General features: G+C 34.3%; 1 protein-coding gene across 10 annotated transcripts in view; it reads left to right on the top strand.

Moving 5' to 3' along the window:
- Positions 1–3024: 3024 nt before the first annotated feature.
- The window catches only part of LOC126976179 (sex peptide receptor), a 200640-nt gene continuing 187226 nt past the window's right edge, over positions 3025–16438 (top strand). For 5 of the 10 annotated variants that reach the window (XM_050824415.1, XM_050824420.1, XM_050824423.1 and 2 more), the window contains exon 1: positions 3025–3130. The gene's annotated coding sequence lies outside the window, so the exon portion shown is untranslated. Of the gene's footprint in view, positions 3149–16438 lie in introns of all 10 variants that reach the window. The other 5 variants (XM_050824419.1, XM_050824422.1, XM_050824424.1 and 2 more) reach the window with 1 other exon arrangement.

Below are 16438 nucleotides of genomic sequence, written 5' to 3'. Positions count from 1 at the left end.
AGGACAATCACAAAGGATTGTTCTGAAGTTGCAACAGTTGTATTATCAGGGTAATACCAAGAAAGGCCTATCAAAGATACTCGTCGAGCTTGATCAGATATCCCAAACATGAATACGTCACTACTTATAACATGGTAAAAAACCATCGGGAAAAATAGCATATAAAATAAATTTTGTAAAATAATAAATAAATAAATAATAAAGCAACTGTTAATAAATGTAAATAATCTTTGTAAAAAAAATTGATAGTCTGTCAAGTCAAAACATCACTAAAATGACAATTCTTTATCGAAACATCTCACTCTTTATATAAGTCATAATAATTTTTTAGTCAAAATTGTAAATTATAACAGTGTCACTCAATGTCAAACGTTAAAAAAGTTATTAGTGCAAATGTGTGACGTAATTTATGGATAGCCTCCTAAAACAGCCCCTAATATCACGTCAAAAAAAGGAGTCTTGAGTTTTCACATAAATGGGAAAAAACTTTTCCCCAACTTATTACTTGGCCATACAAAAGAAGCAATACAAAATACCTTCACAGAGTTTCTTGATTACAGGTCCCAAGAGGTGACCTTCACGTGATCTGGCGGAAATGTGTAGATAATGAAGGTAAATACTTCGATGAAATAATCAAGTTTTATCTTACTACAAATACTTGTACAAATTAAATTTGTAACCAAAGTTTATGAACGATGCGGGACAAATTGTTTTTTAAAGTGTCGCTTTTTCAGATCTAAGAAAAATATTATTTTTACAGACCAAGAATAGATTTGAAACAGCGACATCTCAAGTCAATTTCCTATTATGTTATAAGTGTAGAGTAGGTCCTGTAGATGGAGCCACAACGTAAGCGTTGAACCAAAATTTAATAATAATAATATTTAAAAGGTTTATTTGGTTTAAAATTTTACAGAAATCTTATAACTAACAACAATATGAACATTAAAGAACCAAAATGGTGTCTAGTCAGCATTATGTTGGGAATTTTACTTCTCAACTAGTACTAGTAGGTATTCTCTATACACCATAGAAGTCAGACTTCGAGAATTATTTTTTTTAAATTTAAATAGATACACAACTCCCCAAGCCTACTGCTACCATAAATATTGGCAATAAAAATAATAATAATATATTTAAAAAAAATAAACCTGTTAGTAATACACTTATCTATTTAATGAACATAATATCATACAAATAAAATAACAATAGGTTTGAATAAATAATAGGTAAGTCATTTCCCTAACTTTGATCCTTAAAAAAAAAAAATATATTTATATGACATCAATAAATCAACCATAAAATCAAATAACAACAAATTCCGAAAGTGCTTATCAATAACAACTTATAGATATTTAAAGTAGGTAAATAAAATCTTATCTGAACTTCTAGCAAGTGCCTGTGTAAAGCAGTGATAGGTGACTGTTAGATCACTGTTAGCTCAGTTGGAAATAGTGCTCTGACGGAACCCCAGAGGCGCGGTTTCGAGTCCCGCGTCGTCCATAAGTTTTAGTACAAAGTAGTGTAGTTTTTTTACGGTTACCAAAATATGGTCACAGGAAAATCATATTTAGTGACGAGAAATTTGATCTAGGAAGACCGAGTTTATGCTCAAAGACCTATGACATCTGTTAAATTAGTTAGCAAAGTATATATACCTATAATCAAAATACTACGTAATAAGAGGTGGGAGTTGAGTAAAATTTTAAATTTAGTTAAGTATAAAACGTGCAGTCATTTGACATAAGTTTGAAATAGTAGCGATAGGCCACGAAGTATAATCCGACTAAGTTTAAAGCGAACAGTCTCTTAAAACGTAGTGGATTTCAGATCTCCTTTATTTGCAAGGTTATAGCCGTCATCTGTCAATGACTGCACGTTTCATACAATGATGAATCGCTTTTTTCTTAGAGAGTTTAGTTTAGAAGTTTTTTCTAAGATTTAAAAAAATTAAGATTTATATAACAAATCGTTTGAAGTTACTTGTATTTTTCAAGGCAGAATGGCTGTTTCAGACTTTTACCCCTAAAACTAGGCCAACTAAATACAATAGTGTAGATATACTCGTAATGGCCTGTCACTTTAGGCGGGAAACGTTAAGATTAGTGTTCCGTTTACCGTTAGAACCGTTTTATGTTTCCTTAATATTATCGGGTTAAATGTGTTTATAAATTGTTGTTATAACGAGTAAGTTGTTGCCATTATCTGATCTAGAAGTTCATACTGTTTGCCCTTTGCATAAAAAAATAGGGAAGTACCAGGCCCATGGGTGTCGTAAGAGGCGACAAGGGCATTTACCAGTGGTAGACTCCATAGCACAGGATGCCGGCTAAATCGTGGGTAATACAACGGCGCCTTTTTCTGCCGTGAAGCAGTAATGTGTAATCATTATTGTGTTTCGGTCTGAAGGGCGCCGTAGCAAGTGAAATTTACTGGGCAAATGAGACATTTTATGTCTCAAGGTAACGGGTACAATTGTTGCGCTACTCAAAATTTTGGGTTTTTTAAGAATCCTGACCGGCACTGTAGTGTAATGGGCAGGGCGTATCAATTACCATCAGCTGAACGTCCAGCTCGTTTCGTCACAAAAAAAAGACTTTCTGACCCAATTTAACCAACATTACATTAAAGGCTTATAGTTAGGTACTTAATCTAGAGTATGATCTAGGATCCAAGGATATCTTTGCAAGTTAGCTGGGGCAATCCAAGAATCCACATTTTTAAATAAATTCAAGATACTCCATATACTACATACAAAAATGTGAAAGAAATTGTTACTCTTTCTTTATTATATATTATGTTATCCTTCGTTACAGACTTGACTTTTTAATCCACAAATTATCAAAGAGGTTCAACGCACTCATTCATGTGGCTTTGTCTCAAAAATGTATTTACACTACCACACATCAAGCCAAAATAGTTCTTATACTACCGAGTTAAGTTACAGTATAGATTGTAAATGGAAAACTGAAAAAATTCCCCAGACCAGGCATGCTATGCACAACCTGAACTCAATTCAGTCTGTTTTCATCCGCCGGGGACACCGCGCGTTTCGTGCCGCGAAATTTACGTTTAAACAGTTAATTTAGTGTAGTGATGTGAATTTGTGATTTTATATTGGTTTTATAAGGTGAGCTAATTACTTGAGGTTAGTTTTAGTATATATTATATCTTATCAAAATATTATAGGAGTACTAAAGTTGCTTCTACAAAATCTTACTTCAATTTTCAGGGCCTTAATAGTTGATTTTTGGGTAAATAAATCACATCTTTATATGCCTTAAAATTATGCGTAGGGCTATCCCTTGAATATATTTTTTTTATGGATAACGACAAGTCCATAGTATTTTCTTAGATTAACGCGAGTATTACACATTTAAATTAAAAACTTTTCAAAGAATTCAAACTCCTTTAATTGTCACCCTGAAAATGTGCTCTGAAAAGGTCAAGAAACATTGGGTTGGGTAAAATAATAATAAAAATATAACTTTTTCGCAAAATTTAATGTAAAAACACAGTTACAATTACACGCGTTTTTATCCTTTCAAAAGTGTTATATTTAAAATAAAAGTCCGTCCGTTTATTAAATAACTAGCTGACCCAGCAAACGTTGTATTGCCGATATTAAAATCGCGATAGAAAAGTAACTGTTGATCGTACATGAGTGAGAATTTGAAGCTGTATGTATTTTTTAATGCCGACTCATAATCAAACTTAAAAAAAAATGACAAAAAAATAAAAAATAAAATTTGCCGTGGTGGTCCACTTAACATTTAGGGGGATGAAAAATAGATGTTGTCCGATTCTCAGACCTACCCAATATGCACTCAAAATTTATCTATGAGTCGTAAATAATAATAATAATAATATTGATACACTTTTTATAAAAATTATCTTGCCTCAAGTTAAGCATATATAGCCTGTGTTATGGGTTACAAGACAATGATATATTTAATACAATATACTTACTTAAACATAGATAAATTCATATAAACATACATATAATCATACATAAATACATTTAAACATCCATGACTCGGAATCAAAAACATCCATATTCATCATATAAATGCGGGACCTCTAGCTTAGTAGGTAGGATCGCTAACCACTCTGCTATACAGGTCGGCAAATGAAGTCTTTATTCGATAGATAAGTATCACCTATTCGCAACTTTACTTGTACAGGTGAAACAGGGCCTAGTGGCTAGTATCTTATATCTCAATGTGTATGTTATAATAGGTATGGCGTTTCACAGACGTGAAGGTATTGCTCTCTTGTCACTTTTCCTCGCCCTTTATTTGATTTTCTTATTTCCTTTTGCATGATAGGCTTGCAAGTATTTGAAATCACATTACAATCAGAAAATTTATAGGTTTATATTTTGGTTCAAATAAATTTTCCACCTTTCCCTTACTCTACTTATATGTAGGATTTTATTTACAGTGATTTTGTTACTTAAACTAAAATTGGCATCTTAGTCAAAAACATAATTTGTAAAAAAATAACGGGTGCCGGCAGAAGTGAAAACTTGAACATTAACGTTGTGCATTTATTAATATTTTGGAATGGTTAAGGAATAGTTTCGTACGAATTGCTTTATTTATCAGTATATAAGTGCTAGCATTTATGTCGTTCAAAACAATATTCATTTATACTCTATCGTACACAAAAATGAAAATTTATATTGCATAAAAAATTAACCACTACAAAACTACTACAAATATTACATTAAAAAGTTTAATCTCTGAGAAAAATTAACCTTCATTCATAATTACAGCGACTGTCTAACGAATTTTCGATCAGGCTACGTGTCCTGACGCGAGTTTATCTAATTATACTGATCCCAAGAAAAGATTTCCCACATACATATTTCTGTACTGTGAAATTTATAAAGATTCGTACAGTTCATAATTATCTTCGTGTACTTTTCCACGTGTGTCAGTTGTGACATTACAAAATTAAATTATTTTATTAAATTTGTGTATTAAAAACCTTAATAAATTAGTAAAACTAGGCAAATAATTGGGAATACTTGTTAGGAAATGTGATCAATTATTATTTTATTACGATGTCGTAAAAACGCGTTATATAGCATATCTCTATAACACTTTCTCCTATAACGCGAAAGTTCCTCGATAGGCCGGCAACGCTCTTGTGATTCCTCTGGTGTTGCAAGAGAATGTGGGCGGCAGTGATCACTTAACACCAGGTGACCCGTACGCTCGTTTGTCCTCCTATTCCATAAAAAAAAGTACTCTACTGCGGTATAGGGATATATCCTGTATACATCCTTTTGAATTATTTTTAGTGATATTTTTTAAATTATGTTTTATTATTTGTTCCAACCTCTCTAACCTTTTTTACTTGTATTATGCAATGTGATTTGTTTTTGTTATTAATAACGTTTTCAGTAATTCATTCAAACCATCTTCCTCATAATATCATACTTCAAATTCCTATTCACTCGATTGTGTAGTTCAACTATCTTTTCCTTTCAGGAAGAGAGAGGGATAAAACTATTTCCTCGTACAATGCTTATTAGAATATAGTCCATGCGGTAATTTGCAATGATTGCAAATGTTTTATTCAATGCGAAAAAGGAAAACAATAACATTAGGTGAACGCAACGTAACAATTTTTTTAATGAAAATTGTAATTGTAATGACAATGCAGTGCCGCTCAGGATTCTTGAAATATCCAAAAATTCTTAGCGGCACTACAACTACAGAATACAATAATGCTTAAACATTACTGCTTCACGGTAGAAAAAGACGCCGTTGTACCTTCTCCCACTGGTAAATGTCCTTAGTCGCCTCTTATGACACCCTCGGGCAGGCCCTTCCCCATGGTGTCCCAGGGGACACCTTGGGGAAGCACAGGGCAAAGTAGGTTTTCGCTACATTTTTCCATCAAATGCTAATTCGTATTTGCGGAGAATTTGATTCGGCCTTCATCTTAAAATCTATGTCTTTTCCAATTTTCGGTAACAGAAGACATTCATAATGGGCTCAGAACAACATGAACATGTTTAGAGTTAAAATTGATTTAACGATCATATTTTATATATCTAGATAGAGCCTCTAGCTGCTAGACAACCGATAAAAACAGGCCAGGTTTATTACCTTAGTGTGCTTATTTATTTATTTTTTATTTATTAAGGACAATCAACGGGTTACAATTAATCATTATTAAACTAAACAAAATGAGGTACTTACATATTATTGTTAAATTGTAGACCCACTTAGAGATTGCCACAGCTTGCAAAAGAGATACTAGTTAGAAGCAGAAGAAACGAAATAGAAGAGGGACAAGATATTATAAGATCCAACAAGCTGTAACAGTCAACTAGCTGGTTCTAGTACAATGAACAAATAACACACAATTAGAGCTTACTAAGAAATAAAATTAAAAAAACACCTAATAATAAAATTTTCAAAATCTAGTACAATGAACAGATAATAAACAATTAGAGCTAACTTAAAAATAAAATAAAAAAAAACCTAATAATAATATTTTCAAAAACGTAAATACGAATAAAATGAAATAATATGAAATACTCAAAGTGTCTAACAAGCTACAACTTACATTCACGACTTGTATGTCATTTTGTTTTTTGCTTGAATTTCGTGGAACAACTTTTCAGACCATAGAACTACAATATATTAGCGTATAGACGAATAAAGCATGCGAGAGAATATCTCTAACGGAATTACATAAAGATAATAATATAATAATAATATTGACACACTTTTTACACAAATTATCTTGCCCCAAGTTAAGCATATATAGCCTGTGTTATGGGTTACAAGACAATGATATATTTAATACAATATACTTACTTTAACATACATAAATTCATATAAACATACACAAATACATTTAAACATCCATGACTCGGAAACAAACATCCATATTCATCATATAAATGCTTGCACCTACCGGGATTCGAACCCGGGACCTCTAGCTTAGTAGGTAGGATCGCTAACCACTCGGCTATACAGGTCGTCAAGATAGAAAAGGATAACGAATCCATAATTACTGTAACCGATTTACAATTCGTAAGCAGCCACGCTAGGCATTAGCTACATAGTATTTTTAACAATAAATCCTTGTAATATAATATTCAAAGACTTTACTTTTATAAAAAAAAATAACAAAAAAAAACAACCGACTTCAAGGACACTATTCCAAAACAACATATAAAAAATGGTGACGGAAATGACAATTAAGAATGTCAAAAAAAAAATAATGCTAATGCCGCTAGTGAAGGAATAATAAAGGAATGATTTTCCTATGGAACGTTATTAAACGCTGTGTTAAATACAGTAGAAAATCTATTGTTCCCGGATTCTTAAACTCTAGTTCCAATCGTGCCGCTTTTCTCTAGGGACTGTGTATTTCCACATTGTATGAGCTTCCATGAAAATGTTTAAAAGTAAAGGCGTGAAGCATAATATATTTCAAACAAAACGACTTGAATTACGTTAGAAGAATATTTAACTAAGGACACCTGTTCTTCCTTTACCACTTTTATATCTTTAATACACATGAATCCATTATGAAATGACTACATTTTAAGTTTGAATATTAACAATTTGTTATGTTTTTTAAAGTGATAACCCTCACTTCTAGGATTAATACACAAATATTTTTTTTTATGAACCATGTTCCCGCATAATTTTCAAGATTCAAGGGGACTTGAACCCACGAACTCTCGCGTTCCGTGCGAGTGCTCTTTCCAACAACCTGAGAGTTGAACAGAGCATACAAGATTTTATGAGGATACGTCACTCGAACAGTTAGCTCAGTTGGTTAGAGCACTGGCACGGAACGCGAGAGGTCGTGGCTTCAAGTCCCACATCGTTCATTAAATTTTGTTTTGAAATTTTATTTGTGTGAGAATATCTAGTAGGCCGTCTCTGATTGGTTTGTTTCTTGTATTTATTGTATAGTCATTATATTTGAGTTATATATTTGTGTATACAATTAATTTTTATCTAAGTGAATTGGCCTTTGTGCACTAATAAGCCCCAAAAACAAAGTAGGACTGTCAACTGTCAGCAACACACGAGCCGAGTGTAGCGTGCCGCGGCAGCGGCCGGCGAGTACCAATACCGAATCGGCCCTTGTTCACTACTATTTCAACAATAATTTCAGATGGAAAATGTCATACACACTCCAATGTTTATTATTATTGTTATGCAAATTGAGTATGAAGAAAAATTGGCCAATCAGAACGCTCAATGTCTCACACTGCTAACTTCATTCGTGATATACCTAGATTTATGGGAACGAAGTTCCTTACGGCTTGGAGGGGATAGGGATTTTGCTTCGCGACCGAACTGAAAAAAATGTGATAGTAAAACCGTAAGAAAAAATCCGTGGAAAAAAGTGCGTGGAATAAAACCGTTAAATGAGACGTCCGCAGGCGCAACAGTCGCATACACAAGCGAGTAGTGTATAATACCTCTCTCTTTCTCCCTCTTTTTGTCGATTCTACATTAGCCGAAGGAACTTCGTTCCTACCTGGTGTCCCACGACACCACAACATTTTTTATAATATCACTTATTATATTACAATGTCACTAACGGCCGTTCCCAATATATAGTCTATCTCTTACTTGAGATAAAAATCGTAACTATCGTTGTCTTTTCTGTCCCAATTAAACTTATCGACGGTAACTCACCTTATCCGTACACACTGTTTGTCAATGGGACGACGTATAGCTTACCAGCGATAGAAGTTTGTATGGAAATTGCAATTCACGCATCCCAATATAAGGCGATAAGAATGACTTATCGGGTGTATTGGGACAGCTTCAGATTATTGACAGCTGATTACTGACTGTAGAAGGTAGTAATTTATGTCTATCTGAAGATAGTATATTGGGAACGCAGGCCGTTAAATTGTAAGAAATGAAGTTGATTGACAAACTACTGGGTAATTATAATATCACTAATGAAATTGTAATATCACGGCTTTCACAATATAACTACGACATATATTTCTCTGATTCAACTCTTCAAGTTTGAAACTTTTCCATATACGTTCCAAAACTTTAGAACTCTCACAGACACGTACAATCTCATGGGAATAAGATGTTAAAGTTTTCCTAAAAGCTCCGTCTGTGAGGAACCGGCTCCATTAGCACTGCTTAGATATGCAAATACATCTTGTGTGCTAGAAATGATAATTCCTTGGAAGCTAAGATCGGAGGTTCTCAATTCTTCGTTATGTTTTTTTATGTTTGTTACCTCAGAACTTTCGACTGGGTGAACTGATTTTGATTATTCTTTATTTATTTGAAATCTGGTGCTTCCCGTGTGGTCACTTGGCTATTTGGTCCAAATCTGACGATGGCATCCATGAGAAAACCATAAGTATTAATTTTTCTACAAGTAGGTGCACAAATAGACGAATAACTCAATATCGCACCAACCGATTTCGATGTTTCTTTTTGAGGTAATTAAAATCATAAATCGTGCCACGGATGCTTAAATAAATAAAAATATTTTTATTCAAAATAGGATGTGACATCACTTATTGAAAGTCAAAAAATACCACCCATTCCAAAATGAATGCCTCAGACCTGAGAAGAATGGGCGCAACAAACTGAGCGGGTTTTTTTTTCATCGAAACAATATGTTTACAAAAGAATATTGTACAATTAAACTTATTATTTAATAGCCTGAGGGCGGTCACTGTAATCTTGTGCTTTCGTGTATCACGTTTAATCTAAATATTCCAAGATCAATTTATGATTTTTCAATTACAATATGAGATTTGATAAAAAAAAGTACAACACCCATCCGACGCATTATATCATACATTACTAAAGGTGTAGTATTAATATTGTATGAGTAGAGAATTGTGATCAATATCAGGACAATAAAGTTCCCTCGCTGCAAACCGCACCGCCCATAGAGACTGCTTTTAATGACTACAACACATGTTACTGTCGTCATAATTTGTTGCGGTGTGGTTACTACTGTGGCCAGGAGTGTATAAAATAAAAGGTGTACGATTTCATATTATTATTTAGATTTTAGTTTACTTAGTTTGGTTACTAAAACAGAAAATAAATCCTTTTCAAATTCTAATCAAATACATTTATTTGTGTTAAGAAAACAATACTCACTGTAATAACATCATCGTCATCATGACGTCCACTGCTGGACAAAGGTCTCCAGGACGATCAGTCCTGCGCTGCCCTCATCCAATGTACTCCAGCGATCCTGAACAGATCGTCAGTCCATCTTGTGGCCTACCAACACTTCGTTTTCCGGTATGTGGTCCATTCAAGGACTTTACTACCCCACCGGCCATCTGTCCGTCGAATATCTATGTGCCCTGCCAACTGCCACTTCAGTTTCGCAATCATTTGGGCTATGTCGGTAACTTTGCTTCTCCTACGGATCTCCTCATTTCTGATTCGTTTTCACGGGGAAACTCCAAGCATAGCCCTCTCCATTGCCCTCTGAGTGACCATGAGCTTTCTTATAAGGATAAGGTACCAAGAATACTGACAGCATTTCTGATTTGGATATCATGGCTGATCCATTGACCGAAATAGCTGCCGGTGCTTGGATTTCTAGTAGCCCTACAGTACCAGTACATTTTTCACGCCTCTGGGCTCCACGGGCCAAGTGTCTCGACACCAAACGGCACAAAGATGTAAGACTCACTGAGACCCACATATTTGCAATGTTTGCTGTCTGCGGTAGTCGAAGCAGCAGCCCCAGCACCAACCGTAGTAACTTGGACATGAGAAGAAGTATCGACGCAAGTTGCGTTCCACACAAGTTATTAGTAGTTTCTTAACTCATTTGTTTTTAAAGTCCTCCAAATACTTTCTTGCGGCTTACAATATCCGATCACTAAGTTAAGTGATTTTAGAATCTACATTTTTATCATCTTTCTTTCTATCCTGTAACTTCATTCAAATTCATTCTTTTCTACCCTTCTATTCTATTCTATTATTTTATTTTTGTATTCTATTTATATATATTTCTATTCTTCCTACTCTTGCTACTGTAGAACAATACACCATAATACGGCCAATGTCGAGTTTAAGTAGCATAGAGTAACTATGTGTTTTCTCATTTTAATGGTCGGTGCTAAGACTTCTTTTAATACCTGAAAGAAATGTACATACTTTTAGACTATAAATCGAATACACAGATAAAATTACTTAAATAATAAAATATATTATGTATTTGGTGATATTAACATCGTAATCTTTAATTTTCTTAAACATAGTTACACAAACTAGGAAGAGGAGACATTTAAAGCAAGTTGGACGGGGAATTTCAGGAGATATCTAAATCTTCATTTAAAGAAGCTTTTCTGACACATTCATCCAAAAATCAATCTATAAATATCAATACGTTATCAGATAGATGGTTTGAAAAAGAGTTCAATTAAACTTAACAAAGATCGGTTTTTGAATTGCCAAAAGCCAGTTAACCAGGTAGATGCTGAAAACCAGCGCTGCAGCCAGTATTGGTTTACAGCACAAGCTGAGCGTCGGCCTTTTATTTTGCCACACAGCATATTTAGTTAAGTTAGGATTAGCATATTAAGCATTTAGATTGTATTTTTATGTGTGTGGCATGGAATACATTTTTCTCTCTTTCTTCAAAAGCAGGATTGATTGAATTTAAATATAACGTGAACGGCTGGATCACTTGGCGTTGCGTAGAGATTCCTGCGGCCGAATTCCACCTTCGCACAACACGCCACAAATTAGGATATCATCCCCGCCATCTGGATGTGTGGCGGTCCTCCACAGTGCGGTTTTCAAGGACCTTTCTTCTTCGTACTACAAAGCTGTGGAATGAGCTTCCTTGTGCGGTGTTTCCGGGACGATACGACATGGGTACCTTCAAAAAAAGCGCGTACACCTTCCTTAAAAGCCGACAACGCTCTTGTGATTCCTCTGGTGTTGCAAAAGAATGTGGGCGGCGGTGATCACTTAACAGCAGGTGACCCGTACGCTCGTTTGTCCTCCTATTCCATAAAAAAAATCTAAATATAAATTCTGGAATATAAGAATGCGATTTAATAAAGTATTCAGCAAAAAATGGGCATAATTCATTGGCTCTGTCGATCAAAATGAAAACATGACGCCTGCCTGATCATTAAAAAAAGGATGTGTTTACTTACGTACGCACGCAAGATGGTATTCTTCTTTGGCGTAATAAATGGCGGTTTTTGTAAAACCTTAAAAATTTAATTTATTGCTATTTTACGTTTGTAGAAAAAAACAATATTGAAATAAAGAAGGTATTAAATACAACCAATCAAAATATTATTATACCGCATAATTTAGTTATATAACGTGTAATCAAATATCGTTAAATTTTTAATTTATTTTAAAACTGTATACAAATTTATTTATTTTATCAAAATACGCACTATCATTACAGAATATTCCAATGCGATAGAGGTACATACATTTTTTCATTTCACATTTCTATATTTAAATGTTATAACATATTATAAATAATGCTACTTTCGTGAATTCACCCTGAGTGCAACAAAATAGATCTGTCTGTGAGGCTATTTCGTTAACTGTACGAAGAGCACGCGTCACCGCTGCCTGGCTTAACAAGTTGGTGCGCGCGGACGGCACCATCAGCAACGGCGGCCGACGTCGGCGCCATACGTACCTATCCGGAACAGCAAAATGCAGTCTGCCCAATATATCCGCATTATGCACCTTCCCATTGACATTATATATTGAAATTTATTTAATTCTCGTCCATTGGTTGTGGTTCAGTAGACATAATATGAATTACAAGAGGTTTGATCCTCTAACCGGGAAGTTTGCGACATGTTTTTTTTTCATTTCTTTTATTTTCTTAATTATTTTTAATTAAAGTTATTATATATGTTTTATATATAATAGCTTATAAATATGCTCGTATAATGCCTTTATTTTATTTGCGGTATGTGTGGATTGATGCACCTACTGCATTATACTATATGTATGTACTTACTCAATAACTATAACTATGTTTTTACTTATTAATTTACGTATTTTTGACTTACTCGTGTAAGGCAAGGTGTACGTTTGAGTATTTTTGTTGCATCACTTTGCATATATTGTAATTGAAATGATTTGTAAATTGATTGAAAATAAGAACTTGTAATACCATTCTGCTTTGAAAAGAGCAACCATAGAGCTTCTTGCTCGTTCTTCTCTAAGGAAATCTGCCTTACGAATGAGCTGTATGAAAAAATTACATATTTCAAGTGTAATGCAGTTTACTAACAAAATAAAACATTATTGATTTGATTTAAATTGATTTTCAGTATCACACAAACGGTCTAGTTGTCCAGCTAACGTCAGGTTGTAGAATTTGCGCCCGTATCGTAAAAATTCACTCTAATAATTTTGCCTTGACGCGCCAAAATAAATATAACTTCAAAAAAACAATCTGACAATCTTTTAGAGGTTTTTTACAAGCCGAAAATTTAAGACAGCTCTGCTCCTAATGACTGAAACATAGATCATTAAAACGTCAAGATAGACTATGACTGCTGTCAAAAAGTTAATAATATTTAGGTGCACAGTTCACCTCTATTTTGACCAATGCATGCACACTAACACAAAGTGGCAAACAAATCGCGAGTGTAAGATGTAGCTTGTCATGCACACTAAAGTTATAAACCTGGTCTGTTTACATCGGTTGTCTAACGGCAAGAGGCTCTATCTAGACGTATAAATTATCTAAGGACTGAAAAATATAATTACTGCTATAATTTTAAATCAAAATTAGAAAGCAAGATGTGCCAAATGAATGTGCTCGTTTTCAGAGTGCTTGCGGTATCCGAGGAGTTTCAAGGAAACTTTTAATCTTCATACTTTTAGGGGATTTGAAGTTTCAAAAACTTTTAAATACTTGCTTCTTTATGTCTCGTATTTCATATCACTGGAAGTTTAGCGGTCGTTTATACGGGCTATTTTCGAAGTGAACGCTTCGTTAGCATTGTTGTGATTTGAGTCGATGAAACGAAAAAGAGACAGTAAAAAGAGAATGACACATACATTCATAAGATAATTTAACGTGTGAAACAGTGAGATAGGAACAATTATACCGGGGTGTGGTACCAGGCGATCATAGTTGAAGAAGAGCTTGTCTTATGTATGACGCGAGGATACTTTAATATATTCTAACGTCATACACTCGACGTATTACTACATAGACACCAGGAGAACATAAATATGGTAGCGGTGATAGTAATGTCTTTCATAGCGGTTGAAATCATGTGTCGTCCTAGCAACAAGTACCAGGACTTCATATTCAGTTTAGAGGTTTACACAATGCAGGTTTCACTTGAAATTTTGAACCTACTTTGAACACATGCAATATTTTTTTATAGTGTGTGTGTAGTATCATCTTATTTTCGAAAAAACTTTCAACTTTAATTTCTAGCTTTTACAGAGTCGAATTTTTGTGATAAAAGCAGGTCATAATATGCCATGAAGAGTAAAAACACTATTGGGCAAGATATAACACTACGTACTATTCTAATTCATTAAAACATTACAATTCTCTCATTATCATCTCAACAACCATTTTTGAAAACTGATACCATAGACTTATTGTGGTAACTAAAACAGGAAATAAATTATTTTGTTTTATTTTTCAAATTCTAATCAAATGCATAACGGCAAATATATTCTTAGTGAATTAAACAATACTCACAGTAATGGCCGAATTTATTCAACTCTTAACAAAACCAATACATACTTTATAAAATATATATTATAAAGATAAGATAAGATACTATTTAAATAATTTCAAGAGAACCTTTCAGTTCAAGTGCTTGATAAAAACTGCCTAAAAACTGCACCTGTGCCTATATAATGTCGAAACTTCAACGGATTTGGCCGGAAATTACCGAATTTCAAATCTTCCCTCACGTTCCGTATTCATGCAAGTCAAATGAGATACTCTTATTTTAATTGAATGAAAATACATTCAGTTAATCAATGTCATTAAATATTAACGTTTATTATTTTAAGTCTAATATACGATACTATTTAAGATTTAATTTTGCATTAAAAAAATTATGTTCCCCACTCTATGTCATATTATTTATATTTAAGTCTCTTTTGTGTAATTAGTGCTTTTCCCCCAAACCAAAAGCACAATACAAGTATAGAACAGTAGCGTAACTCAGTGGTCTTCTTATAATTTATACCTACGTCTGGGCGGTGTGCTACATACAAAAGATTGACGACGCGGACGGCACGGCGCTGCTAATTTAACTCGGATGATTTTAGCTTGGATGGATTTGTCTTCCAAAAATTGCTTATCGGCCGAGTAAATCATGTATATGTGTGCGTGCGTCAATTCGGGCGCTCTAGTTAGAAGTTAAAGCACTGTTCTATTACTCTATTATGCCAAAAGTACGCAATTTGCACATAGAAGCTGTTATTAGAGGTGGCCGCTTCGCATCTTGTTTCTGTATGTCCTTAATATTTCACACTCAATTTCATCACGTAACACCCACATTGGGAAAGTTCTCTAGAAATCAATCATAACTAAGCCACGCTATAACAAGAGTTAGATTAAGTTCACGGTTAAGTTCTGACAAGATTGTCGCCGAGTAAAGTTTTGCAACAGTGAAATTGGCGAGCGATAGAGTATAGATACGAGTACACAATATACTTGGTCTTGTCATAAATATTATCTCAAGAATAGTATATTACGTACCTAGGGAGAAAAGAAGGTCATTCTCACCCGCGGAATATATATATAGTGACAGTCGCGGGTGATAATGTCCTACTTATCTCACGTGGTGCGTATACGATTTTTTTTCCCACCTAGATGAAAAAGCTCGCTTGTAGTTCCTGGGACAGAAGTCATCTTGCCAGGAGGGAATCGGCCACTTTTCTCTCTCGTACCAGGGACTAAAAGCGAGATTTTAGTCGAGGTGGGAAAGAAAGATGTTCTTTTCAGTTAAATACATTTGAGGACAGTTTCTGCATTGGAAAATTCTTCACCATGTATCCTATGGATAAGAGTTATTCAGTCTTTTGTGTAGCGATGTATATGCTTTTACAACATGATCCCTGGAAATTTAAAAAACTATGTATTACGAAATTCAAAAGAATTGTTTAAGGACGTTTATGTCGTAAAGGTTAAATTCCACCTTTGATATGCCAAAATTTAGCATATCATCCCAACCATCTGGATGTGTGGCGGTCCTCCACAGTGCGGTTTTCAAGGAGCTTTCTACCACGTATTACAAAGCTGTGGAATGAGCTTCCTTGTGTTTCCGGGTCGATACGACATGGATGCCTTCAAAAAAAGGCCTCCTTAAAGGCCGGCAAATCTTCCTGTGATTCCTCTGGTGTTGCCCACATTGGGCGGCGGTGATCACTTAACACCAGGTGACCCGTACGCTCGTTGGTCCTCCTTT

The sequence above is a fragment of the Leptidea sinapis genome, chromosome 39 (assembly GCF_905404315.1).
Source record: "Leptidea sinapis chromosome 39, ilLepSina1.1, whole genome shotgun sequence".
Taxonomy (NCBI): Eukaryota; Metazoa; Arthropoda; class Insecta; order Lepidoptera; family Pieridae; genus Leptidea; species Leptidea sinapis.
Note: the sequence above shows the minus strand (reverse complement) of the source record. Positions and strands in the feature narration are given on the sequence as shown.